The sequence below is a fragment of the Mandrillus leucophaeus genome, unplaced genomic scaffold (assembly GCF_000951045.1).
Source record: "Mandrillus leucophaeus isolate KB7577 unplaced genomic scaffold, Mleu.le_1.0 Scaffold61, whole genome shotgun sequence".
NCBI lineage: Eukaryota > Metazoa > Chordata > Mammalia > Primates > Cercopithecidae > Mandrillus > Mandrillus leucophaeus.
Window position 1 is genome coordinate 4,737,757 of NW_012106586.1, and position 8,129 is coordinate 4,745,885.

The following is an 8,129-nucleotide window of genomic DNA, read 5'->3' on the forward strand; positions in this document are numbered from 1 at the left end:
CAGAACCCGCCAGCCACTATGACAAGAACAATGACTTCCATCTTCTTTCTGTCCTCCAGTTATTGCATGAATTCATCTAATTGACAGAACCGTCATTGCACCTAGAAGTCTTGTTGCTAAAACATCTGGAAAAGCCAGGCATGGCAGCATACACCAGTAGTTCCAGCTACTCAGGAGGCTGAGGCAGGAGGATAACTGGAATCCAGGAGTTTGAGGCCATAGTGAGCTATGATCACACCACTACATTTCAGCCTGGGCAACATAGGGAGAACCTGTCTCAAAAAAAGAAAAGAAAGAAAGAAAGAAACCTTCTGGAAACTGTAGCTTTTAGCATTCCAGTTAATTCTATACAGGGGAGAATATAGATGGAGTTAGAAATGGATGATAAGGGACAATTAACAGCCTGTAGTGCATTTCTGAATCCCTAGCCCTAACACAAGCTCTGATAAGTAGAAAGTCTGGTAGGCCTGTTGAATGAATTGATGAATGTACAAATTAATTTGTTATCCATCAGGCAGTGTCACATACAATTATAGTCCCCTCCTATGCTAGATGCTAGGAAGACAAAGGTGAATAAATGGTAAAGATATTTCCAAAAAGCAAAATCCAGGGATAGAGCTGAGTTGTGAGAGGAGTGGGATACAAGTATGAATTTTGTAAGATTCTCAGTGTTATCTGTGGAGCCCATATCTTTCGCTCTCTCATGAAAGTAAATAGACAAATACAGAATCCATTTCAGATGTTAACCTCTTCAACATGTTTTGCAAATGTAAGTTGTTTCTCCCAGAAATAATAAGGCTGCTTTTCCAAGGTCAGCCCTGTAGCTGATTCAAGAACGCATTCCTAAAGCATATGTAAAGAAAAGGACTCAGACACCATCTACATACTTGAGAACTGACACAACTAAGGCCATTTTGACAGGTAAATTCTATGGCTTCCCCTTGTTATTCACACATACTATTTATTTCTCCCAGCTATCACTTAAAACACCACATAGCTTTCAATCCTCAGTGATGAGAAAAAGTGGAATAGAGACCAGAAATAGGAACTTGAGAGTCCAGTGTTCTTTACTTAGGCCAGCAATTAACTTGTAAAGGTTGTTAGGATCTCATTGTCAGCTGTATTATTTTTGCCACTTATAAAACACAGGCATTATGTAAATAACCAAACAATGCTGATAAAGTACTGAGTCCTCATCACTACAGTTGTTCCTGTCTGCTCTGTACTAAATCTATGACAGGATTTGTGTAATTATAGGGCGTGTGCCCCGTACTAAGCATCTCCCCCACACAATCCATTTAGCCACTCATAAACAAAAGACTAGGATTTTTTTAAAAAAGAAATTAGTTGATCTTACTAGGGTTTGTGGAATGTTTTTTATTTGTTTCCATTCCTATTATTGAGATTTTGTGCTTTTTCAAACAGTTGCTTATAGTTTAAAAAAAAAAAAAGACTAGACACAGCTAGAACCAAGCGTTAATAGTAGTAGTGAACTCTGGGGAGTGGAACTGGGTGTTCCTTTTATTTTACTTTATGTTCTGCCTTGTTTGTATTTTTCACAATGGGAATGTATTGATTTTAAAATTAAAAATAAACTTTGTAAATATTACCAGTGACTTTGAGTTGAGGGATTATAGAAGATTTTTATTTTTTATTATTTGAATATTTATATCGAGAAAAATAAGCATTATTTAAAAGAACATCAACTACATTGTCACTTTTCCTGCAGAAAGCGTAACAAGTGTATCAAGTTACAAGTAGGTCTGGCTCTTGGAAGTCTGTGAACCCTTCTTCACCTCATTAATCATTGGCTGACCTATAGAGACTCAGCAACCAGAAATAAAGGCATGAGGTCACACTGCACAGGGCTGGGAAGGCTGTCTGACCTCAGATCCGTCAGGCCCTCAGACCTCACGGTTCAAGGTCAGACTGACTGGGAAGGGAGTGGGAGTCTTCCTGGGGTGTGGAGTGTGGACACCATGAGAACCAGGCTGAGGAATACCAGGTACTGCAGAGCAAGTGGCCGTTGTTAAGGGATCTTCAAATGGTGTGATTCCTTGTTGTGATTTTCTGTTTGCTTTCACTCCATTAACTTGTGTGAGCTGCTTACTATTTACCAACCACTGTGCTCATGCTTGGTGGGGGATAGAAAGAGGCAAAATATAGGATCCCAGCCCCCATGAAGTCTCTCATCAAAAGTAAAAATTAGACAGGTAGAAAAGATAAATTATAACACAGTGAGACAAGCGATATAACACAGGTTTATTCCTCTCAAGGAATGCAGAGGAAGGAAAAATCAAGCCTGAAGGATTCAGTGAGTCTTAGCAGAGTTTCTCTTACAGTAGACAGCCTGGGGGAAGGTGGCTGGGAGAGGGAGTTCCAGGCCCAGAGAACACCTGGGGCAAAGATGCAGAGGCAAGAAAGAGCACAAACAAGGCACCCATGCCTAATCCCTCTGTTCCTTTTGAATTGTTGCTGTCAGATTACCACAAATGCCGTGGCTTAAAATGACACAGGGAGATTTAACCACGGAATGTGGCTATGTGGTGACAATGGGAGCAAGAGACTATGGTGATGGATGGGAGGGAAGGCCATGAGCCAGGGTGTGCAGGCAGCCTTTAGAAGTTGGAAAGGATGGCCAGGGGTGGTGGCTCACGCCTATAATCCCAGCACTTTGGGAGGCCGAGATGGGTGGATCACCTGAGGTCAGGAGTTCAAGACTAGCCAGGCCAACATGGTGAAACCCCGTCTCTTCTAAAAATACAAAAAATATTTATCTGGGCGTGGTGGCACATGCCTGTAATCCCAGCTACTTGGGAGGCTGAGACAGGAGAATTGCTTGAACCCGTGAGGTGGAGGGTGCAGTGAGCCAAGATCACGTCACTGCACTCCAGCCTGGGCAACAAGAGCAAAACTCTGTCTAAAAAAAAAAAAAAAAAAAAAAAAAGGTTGGAAAGGGCAAGGCAAGGAAATGGATTGTCTCCCAGAAACCTCCAGAAGGAACCAGCCCTGCCAACACCTTGATTTTAGACTCCTAGCCTCCAGAACTGTAAGAGAATAAACTTTGTCATTTTAAGCCATGAAGGTATTAAAATAATTGTAATTTGAGGTGGTTTGTTAAATAATAATAGATAATACGAACAGAGTTGGGTGCCTGGAAATAAGGTACTGCTTAAATACCTAAAACATAACTACCACGTTTAATTAGCCAATACTAAAACATGTGGTTTGAGGACTGAGTGGCAGGAAGAAGCCAGATAGGTATTGGGGTAAGCTGATGGTGAATATTTGAATAAAGTGAGAAAAATAGTATTTGAAACTGGAGAAAATAAAATATTTATTATATATTGGCAGAAAATTTGGCAACACTGTCATCTGAGATAATATGGAAAACAGGAAGGGTACTTAATAAGCTCAAGTCATCCAGCTAAGGAGATTTCTGGGCAGAGTACTGAAGGTGCCACCAGCTTCTTACAGCTGCCTATGTAAAATCTGAAATGATGAAGATGAAATTTAAAAAAAAAATGTGATGTTCAGCTTTCAAGTCAAATTAAGAAGATACATAGAGGGCTTTCAGCTGAATTTATCCAGCAGGAGATTTTCAAGGCAAGAAAAGACCTCTAGGGAAGATCAAATCTAGGACACAGTCAAGAAAATGTATTCTCAGAATAAAAATGAAGACAAACATGTGACTTTAAAGCTCCTTGTTGGGATCTAAGAAAGGTATAAGGTGGTCCTTTGTAGACTCTTTCAAGTAGACAAAAGGCCTCCTAAGGATTCTAGGGAAGTCTTTCAAACAAACTCTAACAGTGGGGCTTCTGAAAATCTCAAGGGCATTGCTGCACTACAGCTTCATGGGGAGCTCAAGGTAGAGAAGAGCTTATCACAAAGAGATTTGTGGGTGTAGCCTTATCTAATGGAATGGATTTTATAAACTGGTACATTGGAAACCCACAAAAATGTTAAAGGAATTATATCAGCTTGGTTCGAAAGGAACAGATAGTACAAAATAAAATAAGGCTTCCCAGACTTCTAGTCAGAAAGCAGACTGAAACTCTGCACAGGCTACTTTTTGTTTGTTTGTTTGTTTGTTTGTTTGTTTTGAGACAGAGTCTCACTCTGCCGCCCAGGCTGGAGTGCAGTGGCACAATCTCGGCTCATTGCAACATCTGCCTCCTGGGTTCAAAAAATTCTCTGCCTCAGTCTCCTGAGTAACTGGGATTACAGGCACCCGCCACCACACCCAGCTAATTTTTGTATTTTTAGCAGAGACGGGGTTTCACCCTCTTGGCCAGGCTGGCCTTGAATTCCTGACCTCATGATCCACCTGCCTCAGCCTCGCAAAGTGCTGGGATTACAGGCATGAGGCACTGTGCCCAGCCACATACAGGCTACTTGTTATGGAAAAGAAAGGATAGCTCAGAAAAAGGGAATAAAGACTTATAAAACAGATGAAAAAGTTCCAGAGAGTACTTTGCAACAAGCAGGACAGGGCCCTAATCAATTCATGGGTAACATATGCTCGGATGGGTTTCAGAATTAACATAAACCAATGACTGTTACATGTCTCCATTTTCCACACTTTAGAACAAGAGAATTTATGCACATTATCCTATACCTATATCACTTTGTGTTGGGTTTATTTGGGGGAAGAGTGGCAGAAGATGTTTCTATTTATTTCACACATTTTCAGATCAAGAGGAACCATATTCAAGCAACCTAACTGAAGGAGCTTAATCTTCACCTGGACCTGATTTATATCATGAGACCCTGGACCTTGAGCATAAGCCTGGTGCTTTAATGAGATGAAACTTTGGGAGGAAAGAACTTGGAGGTGGAAGAATGTAAATAATTTGTGCACATGGGGCAAACTGGAAGTTTGAAACATGGTTGCAAATTTTTTGATATTCCTCCCATGGAGTGGTGGATTTATGTCTCTCCCTCTCAAACCTGGAGGGCCTGTCACTTCTTCAATCAACTGAAAATGGTGGTGGAAGTGACACCATGTGATTTCTGAAGCTAGGTCAGAATAGTACATATAGCTTCCATCCTGTGTACAGGGAACATTGACTCTTGAAGCTCTGAACTGCTAATGTTAGAAGTCACAACCCTGTGGAAGCCCAAGCCAAATGAAGAGGAACTCTGGTTAACAACCCAAAGTAAGCTCAAATTTCAACTTTGTTTTAGCCCAGATGCCAATAAAGAAACCTCTAGGTGATTTCAGTCCCAGACATTCAATTCTTCCTAACTGAGGCTCCAGACACTGTAGCATGGAGACAAGTCATGCTTACATACCCTGTCTGAATTCTTGTCCCACAGAATCCATGAACATAATGAGATGGTTGTTGTGTGACACAAAGTTTGAAGTTGTTTGTTGTTTGACAGTAATAACAGAAACACTGCTATATTAGTTTCCTGTGCCTGCTGTAACAAATTATCACAAACTTGATGGTTTAACACAACAGAAGTTTATTCTCTTATAGTTCTGGAGGCCAGAAGTTTACATTGTTATCACTGGGCCAAAATCAAGGTGTTAGCTGGGCCACACCCCCCTGGAGACTGTTGGGGAATACCCCTTCCTTGCTTCTTCCAGCTTCTAGTGGTTGCTGACATTGACTGTGTCAAAGCCAATATCTACAAATTTCTCTCTGTTCCTTGTTCACATTGCTTTCTCGTGTGTGTGTGCATGTCTGTGTGTGTGTGCACGTGTGTGTGTGTGCACGCGCGCGTAAGATCAGACAGGGTAGAGGGAATCTCTTCTGTTTCTCTCTCTCTCTCTTTTTTTGAGACGGAGTTTCGCTCTTGTTGCCCAAGCAGGAGTGCAATGGCGCGATCTCAGATCACTGCAACCTCCGCCTCCTGGGTTCAAGGGATTCTCCTACCTCAGCCTCCCAAGTAGTTGGGATAAGAGGCACACACCACCACGCTCAGCTAATTTTTGTATTTTTAGTAGAAATGGGGTTTCACCACGTTGGCCAGGCTGATCTGGAACTCCTGACCTCAGATGATCCACCCACCTTGGCCTCCCGAAGTGCTAGGATTACAGGCGTGAGCAGACTTCTGTTTGTCTCTTATTATGACATTTGCAATGGCATTTAGGGCCCACATGAACAGTCCAGGATAACCTCTCCATCTCCATGTCCTTTTTTTTTCCTAGACAGAGTCTTGCTCTGTCATCCAGGCTGGAGTGCAGTGGCACAATCGCAGCTCACTGCAACCTCTTCCTCCAAGGCTCAAGCGATCCTTTCACTGCAGCCTCCCAAGTAGCTGGGACTACATGTGCCCACCGCTATCCCTGGCTATGTTTTGTATTTTTTATGGAGACACGGTTTCACCGTCTTGCCCAGGATGGTCTCAAATTCTTGAGTTCAAGCGATCCACCCTCCTCGGCCTCCCAGAGTGCTGAGATTACAGGTGTGAGCCACCACACCTGGCCTCAAAATCCTTGATCATACCTGCAAAGACTCTTTTGAGCTGGATTTTGATTTTTCGTTTGCTTGCTTTTTTATTTTGTTTCTCATACAAAGTAATGTTCATAGGTTCTAGGAATTAGGACATGGATATCTTTTGGGGTGCCCTTTTTCAGCCTGCTATCACTGCATAGTTGCAAAATATTACCCTGTATATATTCTCTTGTATCTTGCCTTTTTAAATGTATGAGCCAAAACAAGCATTCCCATGCCATTACATACTCTGAAAACAGCAACTTTAATGGTTATGTAATATGCTGTTGAATGAATGTAACATAAGTTAGTTGTCCAAAACCTTAATTTTTTTTTTTGTTCTTTTAACTTTTATTTTAGGTTCAAGGGATACATGTTCAGGTTTGTTACCTGGATAAATTACATGTTGCTGGGGTTTGGTGTAAAAATGATGTCATCACCCAGGCAGCAGTGAGCATAGTACCCAATGGATGGTTTTGTTTTGTTTTGGAGACAGGGTCTCGCTCTGTCGCCCAGGCTAAAGTGGTGATCTTGGCTTACTGCAGCTTCCATTTAAGAGATTCTCATGCCTCAGCCTCCTGGGTAGCTGGGATTACAAGTATACACCACCATACCTGGCTAATTTTTGTAGTTTTAGTAGACACGGTGTTTCATCATGTTGGCCAGGCTGGTCTCAAACTCCTGACCTCAAGTGATCCACCTGCCTCGGCCTCCCAAAGTGCTGGGATTACAGGCGTGAGCCACCGAGCCCAGCCCCAATGGGTAGTTTTTGATCCTCATCTTTCTCCTATACTCCACCCTCAAGTAAGCGCTGATGTGTATTGTTCCACTCTTTGTAACCATGTGCATTCAATGTTTAGCTTCCACTTATAAGTGAAAACATGCAGTATTTAATTTTCTTTTCCTGGTCTCTGGCTGTATCTGTGTTGTTGCAAAGGACATGATTTCATTCTTTTTTATGGCTGTGTAGTATTCCATGGTGTATTTGTACCACATTTCCTTTATTCAGTCTACCATTGATGGATATCTAGGTTGATTCCATGTCTTTGCCTTTGTGAATAGTGCTGCAGTAAACATATTGTGTGTATGTGCGTTTATGGGAGAATGATTTATATTCCTTTGGGTATATACCCAGTAATGGGATTGCTGAGTCAGGTGGTAGTTCTGTTTTAAGTTCTTTGAAAATCTCCAAACTGCTTTCCACAATGACTGAACTAAACATTCCCACCAGCAGTGTATAAACATTCTCTTTACTCCACAACCTCGCTACCTGTTATTTTACTTTTTAATAATAGCCATTCTGATTAGTGTGAGATGATATCTCACTGTGATCCAAAACCTTAATATTGGACACTTATTTCCAACTCTCTACTTTTTTGTTATTTCCTGGGACTAGATTCTAGATATGGAACTTAGTGAGTGTGAGCAGTTTACAACTTGTGACTATATTGCCAGATTGCCATTTAGAAATAAATATTAATGTATTATTTTATTATTCCTGTGGGTGCCTGTTTCATCATATCCTTACCAGCATTGAGTACTGGATTTTTTAGTTTTGGTTATTATTTGCCCTTTTTTTTTTTTTTTTTTTTGAGACAGAGTCTCGCACTGTTGCCCAGGTTGGAGTGCAATGGCATGATATTGGCTCACTGCAACCTCCATCTCCCAGGTTCATGTGATTCTCCT